Source organism: Narcine bancroftii, chromosome 14 (genome assembly GCF_036971445.1).
Source record: "Narcine bancroftii isolate sNarBan1 chromosome 14, sNarBan1.hap1, whole genome shotgun sequence".
NCBI classification, from domain to species: domain Eukaryota; kingdom Metazoa; phylum Chordata; class Chondrichthyes; order Torpediniformes; family Narcinidae; genus Narcine; species Narcine bancroftii.
The window spans coordinates 36250942-36268586 of record NC_091482.1 but is presented as its reverse complement, the minus strand read 5'-3'; the positions used below and the strand labels follow the sequence as shown (position 1 = coordinate 36268586).

Genomic DNA, 17645 nt, shown 5'->3' with positions numbered 1-17645 from the left:
TCTTTCGGCGAAACATCTTGAGACCAACCCTGCTCGCTGCGCCAATTGTCTTGGGTAAACTTATACCTCTCATTTTGTTCATTTTAGATTGGTCACAGTGTTTGAGCTACCGAAAGAAAATAGACACACACACCGAGAGCAGTTCAGTTTATACAAATGTTTATTACTAATTCAAAAGCTGATTTCACACTACAATATGCAAGCCCTTCCCAACTATACTTATCAACGCTTGGACTGGTCCCAACTGCCGAAGCGAGGCAACGACTGCACACTTGTAGTAGGTTGTCAGGGCGCTGGTAGCAGCTTCTCCACCTCCCCCGACCGGGACGTTGCTTGGACTCTGGCTGTTCTTCCTTCTTGACAAGGGGTGTTCCCACCCCTCGGAGAATCTAAACTTCAGCAGCAGGACCACAGGCTTATATACCCCAAAAACAATTAATCATGCGCCTACTCCTTCTAATATTTGTCAGTCAAAATCAAAACTGAACATTACATTCTACAATTTAGAAGATTAATTATTATGGAACCAGGATGTTATAATTTCCTGGTTTATCTCGTAGATATAAAGACTTATTAAAACTTCTCGAGCAAGACAGGTTGTGACCAATTCGTCAATTTCAGAGTGTTGCATTTGACAACTGCTTTCCCTGGGCCTCACAGTGGAATTCCATTTCAAAGTGTATCTTCAGATAAGTCCCCATGGCTGAGTTTAATTACATCTGCTAGTTCTGAAAGTAAGGTGACCTGCGTGTGGACCCAGTGTCGTCAGTTCCACATAAGCAAAAAGCATCTGGGTACATGGTTTTAATCCTCCATTACAGACGCGAATTTAATTCTGTGAAAGAACGGTTGTGGAAAAAAAGACATAAGGGAACATTCAGGTATTCTGCGGTACTGAAGATTTTTTAGGATGGAAATTAGCCGAAGTTCTTTGACAATCCTAAAGAGGTTATGGACTTTGCTCAGTCTCTACCAATCATGCAGTTTCAGGAACGATGTAGTCCTTCAAGGTCTCCAAAGAGAGTAGAGATGTAAGGTGGGATCCAGTTTTTTAAAAGAAATGGAAGTAATGGTGACCGAAGTGGTAACGTTGATTTAAAAAAATAAATCTTTTATCTTTTTTTTTGAGAAGAGTTTAAATAGTTTAAATAATGATGATAGTTTAATGAAATGGGAGTTGGGAGAGGGAACTGGGTGGGCACTAGTTTCCAGAAGTCATCAGCTACCTGTGAGTTATCTCACACCCAATATTTTAGGGGAGTTACCGCTTTGGGCGGTTTAAACAGGAGGAGGTAGTTGTGACCTCCGACCTGTTTTTTTTTCTTTTTAATTTTTGGGTTAAGAAGTGAAGGGTTTTTTTTATTATTTTTTTTTAAATAAATATTTTTTTTAAACTCTTTTTGTTTTCTGATTGTAATTGAGAGGGAATTAGGAGGTTTTTTTCTCTCCTTTTTTTGGGTTTTTTTTCTCTTTTTTTCTTTCTTTTTTAAGAGGATGATGTCACAGAAGATAAGAAGTCAAAAATTGAGGATGTTTAATTAGATGAAGAGGAAGATGAGGGGAAAGGTGATAAGAAGAAAAAGAAGAAAATTACGTACAAATACATTGAGGGAGAAGAGTTTAATAAAATTAAGTTAATTTCGATAGAGAATTTTGTAGATGTTATAAATGAAGAACATGGAGAATTTTATAAGAGTTTGAACTTTTTTCTTTTTTTTCTTTTTTTTATATAAGGGGAGGGGAAGGGAATAAAAAGTTTATCTGATTGTTTTTCTAAGGGATGTTTTTGTTATCTCGATGAATTATAAAGGAAACTTGGTATTAATGGAAAATCTGTATTTATGTATTATTAATTATGATTTTTTGTATCACAGATATGTGGTTGATATATGATTTTAATATTTGAACTTAGTTTCATTTGTTAAATACATGTATTATGTTTGATTTAAATATATGTTTAAGGGTATTATTTTAGTATTGATATTTTCTTTTGTTAGTAATTTTTGTTGTTGTTAAGTTTTATCCTTTTTTTTGTTAGTGGGGGGTTCTTTCTATTTTATTTACAATATTGTTAATTAATTCTTCACTCTTTATTTTGGGGGGGAAGGTTGGACTAATTTTAAATTAGATGATTAATGTTGTGTTATAATTATTGGGGGGGGGTTAATTTGTATATTTTAATTATGTAGTATTCTAATTTTTATTATCTTATTTTTTATTATTTCTTTAAATGTAATTTTTATTTTATTCATGTCATAAAATTTTAAATAAATATTTAAAAAAATTAACACTGAATACGTATCAAGTAAAATTTGTTGAAATTGGCTTGGCAATAGCTAAAAAATGTGTTGCTATCACTTGGAGGTCAGACACTGATCTGGGAATGGAGAGATGGCCTGCAGCAGTTCAGACTTGGATTCCACTTGAGAAAATTACTGATAATTTACGAGATAAAGATTACACATTTTTTGAAATATGTTGTTTACAAGAAGCCAGGACTCAGCGTAGAATGGATCCAGAAGAAGACGTACAGAATTCGGCATTGAAACTCCGTTTTATACTGGTAAGGCTCTCTGAAGGTTGCATTCAGCAGCTTTCAGAACAAAGGGCTGGACGGGTGCCAGTATTTCACACAACGGCCACTGTGAGTACTGTTACTGAGACTTTGACAGTTGAATCAGCTGGGGCGCCACCAGCTGGAGAGTTAAGGAGCTGTCATTCAACTGCTACAGTGGTGGCGCTGCAAAATGCATCTTCAATTATAACAGTTTTTCCAGACATCGATTCAGTGAAGATGATTAAAGAGATTTGTCTTAAAGATAATCCTGATCTTTAGTCTCCTGGCATTGCTGGAGGGACTTTGAGAGGGATTTTTATACAAAGTCAAACTGCTAGAAAAGATGCTAGAAAAGATACTAAATTAAGGGAAGAGGCAGAAGATCCCGTGGTCTCTAAGGAACAGCAAGACCCCATTATGCCTGAATCTACTTCTGTTGAAATGTTTGTTAAGGATCTTGAAAATAAGATGTATTCTGTATTGAGTCACTTAGCTAATTTTGTGAACCCGTTTATTTCCAAGATTAATGCGATGGCAGAAGCCATTGAAACCATTGAAAGATTTGAAATGTGTGATCAAGGTTTAGTCGATGTACAGGATCAACTGCAAGATGAAAATAGAATAATTGAAACATTGCAGATCCAAAATAAAAATTTAGCAAAAAAGGTTGATTATTTGGAGAATCAATCTAGACGGAACAACGTGAAAATTGTTGGTTTGCCAGAAGGCATAGAAGAACCAGATCCAAGAAAATTTTTTACTGAATGGATTCCACGAGTGTTAGGACAGGATAAATTCCCTGAAGGTTTAATACTGGAACATGCTTATAGAGTTTTAAGAAGAAAATCTTTTTCAGGACAGAATCCAAGATCTGTTTTGATCCGTTGTTTAAACTATTGTGACAGAGAGACAATTTTACGTACGGCTATTAGAAATGCCCAGCAAAATAGATCTCCTTTGATGGTTCAGAATAATCCTGTTTTCTTCTATCAAGATTTGAGTCAAGAAACTATGTTTCAACGACGCGAATTTAATTCTGTGAAAGAACGGTTGTGGAAAAAAAGACATAAGGGAACATTCAGGTATTCTGCGGTACTGAAGATTTTTTAGGATGGAAATTAGCCAAAGTTCTTTGACAATCCTAAAGAGGTTATGGACTTTGCTCAGTCTCTACCAATCATGCAGTTTCAGGAACGATGTAGTCCTTCAAGGTCTCCAAAGAGAGTAGAGATGTAAGGTGGGATCCAGTTTTTTAAAAGAAATGGAAGCAATGGTAACATTGATTTAAAAAAATAAATCTTTTATCTTTTTTTTTTGAGAAGAGTTTAAATAATGATGATAGTTTAATGAAATGGGAGTTGGGAGAGGGAACTGTGTGGGCACTAGTTTCCAGAAGTCATCAGCTACCATTGCGTTATCTCACACCCAATATTTTGGGGGAGTTACCGCTTTGGGTGGTTTAAACAGGAGGAGGTAGTCGTGACCTCCGACCTGTTTTTTTTTCTTTTTAATTTTTGGGTTAAGAAGTGAAAGTTTTTTTTAATTATTTTTTTAAAATAAATAATTTTTTTTAAACTTTTTGTTTTCTGATTGTAATTGAGAGGGAATTAGGAGGTTTTTTTCTCTCCTTTTTTTTCTCTTTTTTGGGTTTTTTTTTTCTCTTTTTTCTCTCTTTTTTAAGAGGATGATGTCACAGAAGATAATAAGTCAAAAATTGAGGATGTTGAATTAGATGAAGAGGAAGATGAGGGGAAAGGTGATAAGAAGAAAGGGAAGAAAATCAAGTACAAATACATTGAGGGAGAAGAGTTTAATAAAATTAAGTTAATTTCGATAGAGAATTTTGAAGATGTTATAAATGAAGAACATGGAGAATTTTATAAGAGTTTGAACTTTTTTCTTTTTTTTTCTTTTTTTTATATAAGGGGAGGGGAAGGGAATAAAAAGTTTATCTGATTGTTTTTCTAAGGGATGTTTTTGTTATCTCGATGAATTATAAAGGAAACTTGGTATTAATGGAAAATCTGTATTTATGTATTATTAATTATGATTTTTTGTATCACAGATATGTGGTTGATATATGATTTTAATATTTGAACTTAGTTTCATTTGTTAAATACATGTATTATGTTTGATTTAAATATATGTTTAAGGGTATTATTTTAGTATTGATATATTTTTTTTGTTGTTAAGTTTTATCCTTTTTTTTGTAAGTGGGTTATTTTCTATTTTATTTACAACATTGTTAATTAATTCTTCACTCTTTATTTTGGGGGGGAGGGTTAGACGAATTTTAAATTAGACGATTAATGTTGTGTTATAATTTTTGGAGGGGTTAATTTGTGTATTTTAATGATGTAGTATTCTAATTTTTATTATTTTATTTTTTATTATAACTTTAAATGTAATTTTTATTTTATTCATGTCATAAAATTTTAAATAAAGTTTAAAAAAAAAGAAAGTGTTGGAACACGAGGGGCTCCTGTTGGGGTTTTACTGGCCCTCTTCGGTTTCTCCTTGTTCTGTTTTCAGTTTGTGGGGGTTGGGGGATTTATAGGAGGTTTTTCTTTCTTTTGCATTTCTTTCCTCTTTTTTTCTTTTTATAAAATACCATGTATTTGGATTAAGATTGAAAAATTGGGATACGTTTGCTAAGTGGTTTTATTTTAAATAAAGTATAAAAAAAGAGAGGGTTGTCGTAAGTGTGTAAACAAAATTCTGGAATAGGTTTATGTGTTAGGAGATGGGAACAGGTAAGAATGAGAATTGATCGTCACGAACAAGTCATAAAATTCATTGTCTTGCGGCAGCATCATGGTCCATTGAGGGTAAAGGTCAGATGGAAACGGTTGGACCAGGCTGGGAGTTACCAGAAATTAGACAATTCATGTTTCTTGCCTTAGGGTTTTACACGGCCCGTGACTAATATGATCTGGTGTTCCTCACGTCTGTGTTTGACCTCACCTTGACAATGGATGGGTCCGAGATTCTGGCATCAGCTGTTCCCATCTTCTCTGTTAGTTGCTGAAACCTGCAGTTTCAGGTGAGCAGGTCAACAAGGCCCCTTGAGAGGGGAATGACCCCCTGTAACTGTAACTGTAATAGCTACTTGAAGTCGAGCTGTATGAACGAAGAAAGGCAGAGAAACCCAATGGATCTTGGAGTGGAGACGATGTGGGAAAGTGTTCTGGATTCACTACCGAGAAGTATGTCATTGCTGGGGAATTCAGGGAGTTAAACCGAGAAATTCTAGTGCATGTTAAATGGGGGAACTAGCATTACTGGTCAGATATAGTATCATGTATATAGAAGGGAGGACTCTGCAGAAGGAGGGTCCACTGAATCAGTGGGTGGAAGTCAGAAATAGGAAGGGAACTATCAATGTGCTGGGAATCGTCTATAGGCCCCCAAATAGCCCCTGGAAAACCGAGGAGCAGATAAGCAGGCAGATTTTGGAATGGTGCAGGAAATACAGGGTTGTAGCTATGGGCGATTCCAACCCCCCTAATATTGACTGGCACCTCATGCCTGCAAGAGGGATAGAGGGGGGCCGAGTTGGTCAGGTGTGTACTGTATGTGGACTGACCGACAAGAGGAGAGGCCGTACTTGATCGAGTTTTGGATAATGAACCTGATCAGGTGGTGGACCTCACGGAGGGGAGCATTTTGGTGAGAATTACCACAACTCCCTTAGCTTCAGCATAGCTATGGAGAAGGATAAAAACAGACCAAATGGGAAAGCGCTTAACTGGGGGAGGGCTAATTACGAGAGGCAGGATCTAGTGAGAGTAAATTGGAAACAGATGTTTAAGGGTGAAAGCACAGAAGTAATGTGGAAAAATGTTTGGGACCACATCCTGGGCTCAGGATAGGTTTGTCTCAATGGAACAAGGAAAAGATGGTAGGAAAAGGGAAACGTGGCTGACAAAACAGGTGAGGCAACTGGTCAAGTGGGAGACAGAAACATACATTAGAGACAGGATAAGGAAATAGGAAGGCCTTAGGAGATGTATATGGTTCCCAGGAAGGAGCTTAAGAACTTTGGAGACCTCAAAGGGGGCATGAGAAGGCTTGACATATAGGATTAAGGATTGCCACACATGGACATATTGGGGTACAGGGAACCGTCCACCCTTGTGAGTGAAATGCTCGCTTTGACTGAAGGCCGCAAGCTTAACCTTTCCTCGATCAGGTCCTTCTGGAATCGCTGCCCAAGGATATCCAACTCTTGCTCATGGATGAGGACTTCAGTGATCTCGAATGCTCGTGGCCTGATGGACGTGCTCTGGAGAGCGAAGAAGGGTACCAGCGCTGTCGTAGACCACATCAGCAAGTCCCAGGTGACCTCCCATACAGTGGGAAGATGGGAATACTGGCCAATTCCAGGCTGATGTTCTGATGAAGCGGTGATCTGATGCCACGCTTGCTTGAAGGTGATGCATTTTTGAAGGACAATCCAGAAAGCTGAGTACAGGGTTAATGGTCAGTTACCTCAGAGTGTGGATGGACAGAGGGACCTTGGGGTTCAAATCCAACATCCTTCAAAGTCACCACACAGGTTGATAGGATACTTAAGTAGGTCTATGGAATGCTGGATTCATTAATAGGGGGACTGAGTTTTGGTCATGTTGCAACTCTACAAATCTCTGGTAAGACCACAATTAGAGTATTGTGTTCAGTTCTGGTCACCTCATTATAGGAAGGATGTGGAAGCTATAGACAGGTTGCAGAGGAGATTTACCCGGATGTTTCCTGGATTGGAAAAAAAGTTTTATAAGGCAAGGTTAGCAGAGCTGAGACTTTTCTCTTTGCAGTGGAGAAGGATGAGAAGAGACTTGATAGAGGTCTACAAGATTATGAGAGGCATAGACAGAATGGCCAGCCAGCACCAGTTGTGCAGGGCAGACATGGGAAACAGCAGAGGACATATGTACAAAGTTAGAGGAGATATCAGGGGTAAGTTGTGCGTGCCTGGAATGCCTTCCGGGGATGATGGTGGAGGCTGAAACATTAGGGGCATTTAAAAGATAGGAAAAATAGACGGTTACAGAGTAGGAACTGTTTAGTCCTCAGGTCATTACAACATCGAAGGCTGAGGTGCCTGAATTATGCAGTAGTGCTTTGTTTCAATGAGGGATGATGGGGGAAGAAGGGGGTGGGGGGGTGGAGGGGAAGCCAGATTTATTTTAATGCCATCCAGTTGGATGGTGCCCACTCAAAGTCCTTCACCCATCCTCTCCATGTAGTGGTCTCTCACCGACCTATCAACCTCGTCCCCCTCTTCCTCTCTCATCTGTCCTGCCATTACCTTGGCCACTTGTCGAGACCAGTGCCCAGGACTGAGACTGGGCCAGGTTCTCACTCACCTTCCCCAATCCGCTCAAGTGATTTTCGATACACTGGTAAGTCCGGCCGGTCCGCAAAATCTTCTGACTTCTTCACCAGCGCCTCTTTCAGGGTGTTGTAGCCGCTGAGAACCACCACATTTGTCCATCCGAACTCCAAACTCACCATTTCACCATACTTCTTCCACAGCTTGTAGTGGGGGTGGGGAGGGGGGATCGGGGAAGAAACAGCAGGCCACTACTGCCACTCACAATCCGACCCCACCAAGTTACAGCATCAAACCGGGACACAAAGTCCCCAGTCAGACCCGCAGGGGTGTTTGGTTCGGTGCGGACTAGAAGGGCCTAATGGCCTGTTTCCGTGCTGTAATTGTCATGTTATTATTATTATTACATTTGTTTCGTCTGATCCCTGCGCCTGTTGGCAACTGAGCTCCTTGGAATTTGACTCCCGGCCCCTTTACCTCTGAATGTAATGAGGTGAATTCTCAGCCCGACTCACACACTTATGAAGCGGTGGAAGAGCAGCGAGTCTGTTGTGCGGCAAAAGGTTGGCTTTGCAGCTGGAACATAAGTGGAGATGGGAAAAGTAAGGCAGAATGTTAATTATTGCCGATAGATATCCTTCTGTACTGAGGCATTGTTTTAACACGGGCGCGGTTGTATGTAGATGAGATCATGGCAGGAAGCGGATCAATGAAGGCCCTTTCTGACTGCCGTGTAAAACGGGAAATTTCCCTGGTTAGGGCCCCAGTTATGTGGAAGATAGAAAGGATCTGACCCAGTCAACCCCATCGGCATCCAACGGGATCCCTGATCTACTTCAGAGGTCGTCGGGGAACCCAGTTCAACTTATCTTGGTCACGTCCACAGGTAATTTGAAGAGGAAACTGGCTGACCCGGTTTCTGGTGACGTCAGCGCTTGCGTGCGTGCGAGCGTCACTGGGCGGCCAGCATCCGAACATCTGTCGGAACTTTCAGTGAATCATCACGGGGGCGGGATCCTCCTTAAATTGCCGGGTTGGCGATTTAATAGGTCGATTCCCCCTGCGGTTTGAAAGGTTCTTCCAACGCCTTTGCCCCAGTAATTGCACCCAGGTCCAGGAGGGCCACCCAGGGGTGAGCTTGAAAGGGGCTACGGCTGTGATCCTCTTTAGAAATTGTGATCTGGGTTCATGGGGGTGTGGAGGGATGGACGATGACTGACAGAAAGAGCCACGTTGTGGGGAGGGAGGGTGGAATTTGGCAGAACATTAATGGGCGGCTGACAAACCAAGGAAAGGAGGGACAGAGAGATGGAGGCAGTACTGCAAGGTGCAGAAGAAACTCAACAGGTCATGCTCCTCCATACAATGCACCAGGCAGTCAGCAAACCAGGAGCCAGTTGGGGAAGGGAATCCAGTGAGTGAAATGTGTGGGAACAGGTTTAATGGGGTTTAAAAGATACAGCTCAGTAACAGGTCCTTCCGCCCACAATCACACTCCGCCCAAATACCCCCATTAACCTCATAACCCTGGACATCTTTAGAAAATGGGAGGAAACCGGAGCCTCCGGAGGGAGCTCGTGCGGTCACAGTGGAGCGTCAAATCCTCGCAGACAGAAGCGGATTCCAACCTGTCGCTGGCACCGTAATAATGTCCCACTAATGACGAGGCTAACCATGACGGTCTGGTCTTGGAAGCAGAAGGGGGATGAAAACAGGAGATGGGTGGCTGGAAGTGTGTGTGTGTGGGGCTATGGAAAAGGAAAAGGTGGGGTGGGAGGGGGAGAGAGAAGAACATTCAAAGTTCCTTTTCCAGTGTCAGGTCATTCCTACCTTCCATATCCCTCTCCTTCCAATCCACCTCTTTTCATTGTCTATCTCCCCCTCCCCACACCTCCCATCATCACAAAACTCCTCCCTCCCAGTTCCATCCACCGACTCTTTGCACCTTAGCCCCACCAGATCACTCCCCGCCCCCCCATCAGGAGTCAACTCCTCCTGTCATCTGTTCGTCACCTGCTTCTGCCTCCACTCCACCTTTCCCTTCCCTCCTGGTTCCGTTTGTCCATAGCCAACCCTCAGACAATTAAACACCCGGTGGCCCCTCCCTCGCCCCACTTCTTTATACTCGCTCTCTCTCTGATTCCTTCCCACATTCAGTGTTGATGCAGGATCTCGGCACGAAACATAGACACTCTAGACCACACATGTCAAACTCTGGCTCGCGGGCCAAAACAATTATATTTGGCCCGCAAGATCATTTCAAAAATGTATTAGAGGTGGCCCGCTGGCCGCCGCGCCAGTATAGCGCATGCACAGCTAATACTATAAATTCCAGAATGCATTGGCGTCAGCCCGCTAATTGCCCCCACCTCCTCTGTTTACGTTGCAGGGTCTCACAGTGGACTCTGGTTTTGGGGCCTGGCCGGTGTCATGGGAAGTCAAGGCCGCTTCCCTGCACCCGGAACCAGAGGCCTCGGGCCTGACCTCACCAGGACCGTTGCCCACTCCCCCTCCCTGCTACAGGCCGACCCGCGACTCACGGTGACGGGGCCGCTGATCCGCCGAGATGCCGCCCTGCAGCGAGAGCCAATGCCCCCACACTGTCTTTGTCCAACCCGATCGCCCGCAAACCCCACCCTCCCGCACACAGGCCTGAGTAAGTATTATGACCTTTAATCTCAGGATAAAACGATCTTCCAATCGTTTCATGTCACAGTGATAAATATATTCCTGGTTAAAAATGGTCCTGCACCTGGATGCAAGCTCATTAGGCATAAAACTTGAAAAGTGTATAAATCAAAGGATATCTGTACCAATGGAAAAAGGGCATGGCAAATAACCCTGCTAGAGTTCATGCCCACAGTCAGTCACCCATTTTATTGTTTCAGGAATCATGTTATTCTCCCACATTCTCAATAGCCCTCAGATTTTACTATTCGACAGCACACTAGTAACATTTGACAAATCCTCTATAGAGAAATATTATTTATTGAATATTTTATTTCTCATTTGTTAATGCTTCTGGAAAGAGTTTATCCAAAACTATTATTAAACATTTATTTTAATAAGAAAAAGTTTAACATTACATATGTTGAAAGAAGATAAAACATGCAGATGTTGTTGAAAATTTTCAATAAATATTTAGTTCGGCCATCGACTTAGTCCAAGTTTTTAATTTTGGCCCTCCGTGAATTTGAGTTTGACACCCCTGCTCTAGACAGTGCCAGTATGCTACCTCTTCATGTGCGATACTGCTTCGGAAATTTACAGCTAAATACCATTCCAACGGCATCTTTACATTCACTGGCAACACCTTAAATGATCAGTCGAATCCCAAATCTTGACCAGACGGAATACAGGATGGAAGCCGAGAATCTTCTGGCATGGTGTGCAGACAACAATCCCTCTCTCATGTCTCCAAGACCAAGCTTCTGCTTGTAGACTTCCAATGTGGATTCCGGCTTTGCAGGGAGCTCGCCCGAAATGACTCGCTTCAACTGCAGGATCATTCTTTAATCTGCAGATTGGGTTACTTTCATTCACCGCTACTGCTGAAATGCCATTCAAGAGTCGGTGAAAAAAGTCCCCCCCGAAGAGCTACAATACATTCTCCTTTATCCTGATCCGTAGCATACTGTATAATGTTACACCAATCATAAAAGACCATCTTTGAATATCCAATAGTTAGTTGCTCGCATAAACAAAGTATCGCTAAGCTAGTACGCTTACTGTAGCATATTTTACCAAACATAAAACCGCAGCTTATCAATACCTAGTTTCTAGCAAATGTAAATTCTCAGCCCACACCTCTGTCCATGTCCATGGAGCTGACAGTCGATTGCTTCAGAATCTTGGGTATGAATATTTCCACTGAGCTGACCTTGACGAACCAAGGAAGAGCCTAATGCCTTTACTTTCTTTGAAGACGACTGAAGTTCAGTTTGCCCTCGCTGTCCCTCGGCAACGTCCACTGAAGAAAGCATTCTTGCTGGAGACATCCCACCGTGTTATGGGAGCTGTGGCAAAGATCGAGGAACCATAGAACAATTGCTGCCCAGAACAGACCACCTTGGCCCATCTCGTCCGGGCAGAAACATCTCTTTTCCGTCCCACTGACCTGCACCCAGTCCGTAGCCCTCCATATCTCTCCCATCCATGAACCTGTCCAAATTTGTCTTAAAGGTTAAAATTGAGTCACATTTACCACTTCATTTGGACTCTGGTTCCACACTCCCACACTTTGTGAAGAAGTTCCCCCTAATGATCCCATCAACTTTTCCCCTTTCACCCTTAACCCATGTCCTCTGGTTTGTATCTCATCTACCCTCAATGGAAAAAATCTATTCACCTCATAATTTTAAATAACTTTATCAAATCTCCCCTCATTCTTCCAGGGAATGAAGTCCTAACCTGTTTGATCTTTCCCTGTAACTCAGTTCCTGAAGTCCGGACAACATCCTAGTAAATTTTCTCTGCACTCTTTTCATCTTAATGATATGGTTCCTGTAGTTCGGTGACCAAAACTACACCAAAGCTACACTGGGCAGCAAATGCAGCTCGAAACCTCATGCAAATCCCTCCCTGCGGGCGATCCCACCGGTACCTCTCACTGCCAAGGAAAGGCAGTCAACATACTGAAGGACACACCCCACTTCATTGGGGGAAGATTCAAGAGGGAAATCACGCACCAACAAGTTGAGAGACAGTTTCTCCCCCACAGCCTCCAGGCTCCTGAATAAACATGACAAGTTCACTTGCTGTCACCGCTGTGGACGACGTGGCCTTTTCATTGACACACGACACTCTGTAATGGTACCACTTGCAGGTTAGAGTTGACTTGCTGCACTGCTCGTGGAAGAACCGGGATCACTGTATAAGGTGACAATAACTTGAACCACTGAGTTCCTGCAGCGTCTCCTTCAAGAAGGAAGATGGGAGTGGAGAGGCTCGGCAGCCCAGACAACAAAGGGGACAGGGCACAGAGTGGGAAAGGGGTCTGCAAAGGATAACAGAGCAGGTGGGGCGTTCAGGTGTTAAAGGGCATTCATAGGGTAGAGGTGGGTCCAGAGTGGGCTGCCTACCTCCCGTCACGGTGTCCCGTCCCCCTCTCCTCCCGGTCTCTCCCTCGTTCCTTCACGGTCTCTCACCCCTCTCGTCACGGTCTCTTCGCCCCTCCCGGTCTCTCCCCCCTTGCTGCCTTTATCTTTGCGAAGGAGAGGTGGGGGTTTCTCAGATCCACTTGGAGGAGGTTCCCGACGAAAGGAAACCCCTGGGGCCCGGGAGGGTAGTTCTCCCACTTCCATTTCTTCATCATGTCAAAGACCAGGGCAAAGATGGTGCAGAAGATGGCCAGCACCACGAAGCTGTCGCAGCCGAGTAGCGGGAGCTGTATGTTCCCCAGATCAATGAGCAGGGTCGGTGGAGTCTCGCTCTTCCATGGCCCGGCACCAATTAGTTGTGGATTGTTGACATCGATTAGCGCTGCGCTTCTTTTCTGCAAAGTTCGTGGTCTGAAGGTCGCGGGGGTGGGTCTGACCGTGGTCTGGGGTCGCGGGGGCGGAGTTGGATCTAGCCGTGGACTGGGGTCGCGGGGGCGGGAGTGGATCTGACCGTGGTCCGGGTTCGCGTGGCGGGGTGGGTCTGACCGGGGTCGGGGGTCATTGGCGTGTCTATCCATAGTCTGGGGCCAGGGAAGGTGGAAGGGTCTGATATTGTTTTCTGAATAACTTATTTCCTTCATTTATGAGAAAAACACACAGAAATGCTGGGGGAAGTCAGCCGGTGTGGCAGAATCAGCAGGAGGCAAAGCGACGTTACCTGAGCCCTCATTCAAGGAATAAGCAGAGAACAGGAAAGCTCCGAATAGGCTGGGGGGAGGAAGAGGGGGAGAGGAGGGTTCCAGGCTAACAAAAGGTGGTAATTTAATATGATAAAAGGAGAGGTGAGAACTGATTTTGGCTCTGTGAGGAAAGGTGACTGGAGAAGTAGTGGGGGGTTAACAAAGGCAGAGAAGTCGTGGTTAAAGCCACCCATTTGGAAGGTTCCAGTCGGTTGCATCACGATCTGGTATGGGGACACCAATAACCCTGAGCGTAAGACCCTTCAAAAGGCAGTGGTCACAGTCCGGGACGTCACAGACAAAATCCTTCCCACTTTTTAGTACATCAACAGCGAACACTGCCTTGGGAGAGCAGCAGCAATCATCAAGGATCCACACCACCCAGCAAGCACATGCTCTGTTCTCACTGCTGCCATCAGGGAAGAGGTCTCGGTGCCACAAGACTCACACCACCAGGTTCAGGAACAGCTGCTCCCCCTCCACCATCAGACTCCTCAACCACACTCAATCAGGGACCCATTTAAAGACTTTGACTTGTGTACTTTATTTTCTTTGTCTCTTTATTGCACAGTCAGTTTGTTTGCATTCGTCATCTGTTTACAAATCTTTATTTGTTTACATGGGTACACTGCGTGACTTCTTTTTGCACTACCAATTAATGGTAATTCTGCCGTGCCCACAGGAGTAAAGAATCTTAGGGTTCCATGTCATGTATGTACTCTGACAATAAATTTGAAATCTGAGGTGTTGTTCCTCCAATTTGCAGGTGATCTCAGTCTGGCAATGCATGAGACCTTGGACATTGTGTTTGAATGAAATTCTCTGGTATCCTGCCCAATGAAACACTGCTACTCCAGTCCATGAAGAGAGTTGCCTGTATCTCCCTCAGCAAGGGAGTGGGATGACAAATTGAAGTGGATGGCCACTGGGAGATCCACAGTACTGTGAAGAAGAACAGAGCTGAGGTGCTCCACAAAGCAATCTTCTGGACTGCGTCCAATCTCTGTATTGTAGCAGACACCACAAAGGGAGCACCAGATACTGTAGATGACCCCTGCAGATTCACAAGTGAAATGCTGCTTCACTTGGAAGGAGTGTTTGGGCCCTGAAGGGTGCTGAATGAAGAGGTATGTGCATGTGGAGCATCTGTGTTCACAGGGAAAGGTCGCAAGGGGATGATTGACGGGGAGGGATGAGTGGACAATGGAGTCATGGAGAGAGCAGTCCCTGCAGAAGGTAGATAGGGGAGAAGAAGGGAATGTATCTAGTGGTGGGGTCATGTAGTAGGTGGCGGAAATGGTGCAGGAGGATGTGTTGGATGCGGAGGGTGGTAGGTGAGGACAGGGGAATCTTGTTGTGCTTTGCGGTTGAGGGGGCCAGGACAGATGTGCGGGTAATGGACAATATGTGGCTGAGCACCAAATTGATGGTGGTGGAGGGAAAGCCATGTTGTTTGAAGAAGGACATCTCTGATGATCTGGCATGGGCAACCTCATCCTGGGTGCAGACAGCCAGTTGTAACAGACCCAGGATTATGGAGTACCATTAATCAATCTCACAGCCTGTGGGAAAAAGCTGTTTCCTAGCCTGGCAATCCTGATTTTGACGCTCTCTCTATTTTGATGGCAGTGGGTCATAGTTTGCTGAAAGGAACGGGTCTTCTATAATTCTTTCTGCCTGGCCCTCGGTAAAGGTCATCAAGAGAGGAAAGGATGACCCCAGTCCTCTTCTCCATAGTTCCTCTGTAATGATATTCAGCATTGCAGCTACCCTACCACACAATGATGGAGCCAAACCAGACACTCTTCATTGTGCTCTTATAAAATGTTTTCAAAGTAGCCTGGCCTCCTCAACCTCCTTAGGAAGAGCAGGGTGCTGCTGCATCTAATGAGAGGGGTCTGTTCAGGATTAGTCATCCATTATAGTTCATTCTCTCCACGACGTCCACTAGCATCTCCTCCACTACCAGCTCTCCCCACTACCATCTCCTTCTCAAGGCCAATGAAATCCAGACATGCTTGCCTCTCAGATACAGGCAACTCTCTTCTTGGACTGGAGTAGCAGTGTTTTATTGGGCAGGATACTGGAGAATTTCATTCAAACAATGTCATTTTTAGGAGGCCTCCACCTTTGTTCTAATCCTATGTAACACCATTTCAGAAGGGATGTCCCTGAGGCTGTTGAACTTTGCATAAATGGGTCCTCATGGTGGGGATGGAGATTAAAGAAAGGGTAAAATAGTGAATGAGTACAGTTGTGCACAGGCCACTGGCAAGTAGAGTTGAACAAGGAGGAAATGCCGAGAGAAAGACACTGTGATTGAAGTAAAAACACAATGCTGGAGAAACTCAGCAGGTCAAACAGTGTTCTCCATAGAGCAAAAATAAAGATACTTAACAACGTTTGGGCTCTTCATCAAGGTATGAGCAAAATGGTCAGGGTCGGGGGGGGGGGGGGGTCAGGATGTAATAGATGGAAAAGGGAGGGAGAGAACATCAGCAAACGATGAGGAAGAATGGAGAGGGAAGGAGGAGAAGAGCTGGAGGAAGGAAGTCAGAGGGATGGGGAATGCTAATTCCAACTGTTTGGAGGGTGCCCGGATGGAACATGAGGTGCTGCTCTGCCAATTTACAGCTGGCCTTGGTTTAGCAGCATGTGGCTGTAGACAGATGCACCAACCGCTGTTGGAGAGGGGCATGGAATTGAACTGGTTGGCTACTGGGAGCTGAGCCTGGGAGTGGGTGGCCTTCATACCCTCTCTTTGCAGCACATTTCAGACCAGCATCTTCCCTGCCACCTTCTTATTCAGACACCTGCCTGCTTTCGCTAATATCCGATGATGTCGGCAACCTTTCGCTTCCTATGGGGTCTGGATGATTTGCTGAGTTTTCCCAGTAGGCTTGGAGTCATCAGTTTCTTGATCACATGGTGGCTAATCCTGGTTTGTGTGCTTGGAGACAGATTATACTCTCAAATGTACAGAGCATAGAACATTGCAGCCCACGATGTTGTGCCGATCTATATCAGCCAATTCAACAATCTAAACCTTCCCTTCCTCAGAGCTGTACTTAGTTAAGTACAGCTCTCTCAGCTGGACTGAGAGTGGCTCTTAAAAGAGCTGTTGGGTTTTCATCTTGCTTGGCCAGTACTTGATTGAGTTTTACTTGCAGCTGGTCTACTTGGCCACCCCCTTTGTTCCTCCGACTCAGCGTGCTTGGCCAACTCCCTGGGCAGCACCGGGCGCGCGGCAGTCCAGATCCAATCAAGGACTGAGAAGGTAGAGAGAATGGAATGCACCCACAACGAAGTGAGGTAAAAGCTCTCATTAAATGCACAGACCTGGGGAAAGGAAGGTGTGTGTGTTTTCTGGTTGGCCAATTGTTTTAGGAGCCCACTGCATTGAGTGCAATTTTGCAGCATTGACAGTGCAGCTGGAGGTTTCCATCTCCCAGCCAGCCTTTGTGCTGGACAGTTTACATCTTTAATCCCTTGCACTCAATGTCTCTGTTCTCAGGTACTACTAACATGCAATATTCTCCGTGTTTTCTGGGACTGGTTTTATACCGAACCATAAGATGGTTCGCACTGTACTTTACCCATGGATCCAGTCTGGAGTTTATATTATGATGTGGCGGTGTGAGAGAGCAGTGGAAGAAACATTGCCACCACATTGAGGGTCGTTAACAACAGGTTTTATTCAAATTCAGTCACTATTTGACTTCAGTCAAATTAAGGGCAGCATGAGCTCAGTCACCTGGTGCATAATTGCTGTCCAGGGTGCGCGCTGGAGGGGATGCTGGACTCAGAGAGAAACCTCTGACGACAGCATTTCCGCATGGCTGCCCCACCACGTGGCAATACAAGCGGGGCTGGTTCGTCATGAGGATGTGCGCCGCCACACAACCCCCTCCCAGAAC

At 44.3% G+C, this 17645-nt stretch overlaps 1 pseudogene; it reads right to left on the bottom strand.

Moving 5' to 3' along the window:
* The window catches only part of LOC138749326 (cytochrome P450 2D15-like), a 77795-nt pseudogene extending 64092 nt beyond the window's left edge, over window positions 1-13703 (bottom strand).
* Between the last annotated feature and the right edge of the window lie 3942 nt (window positions 13704-17645).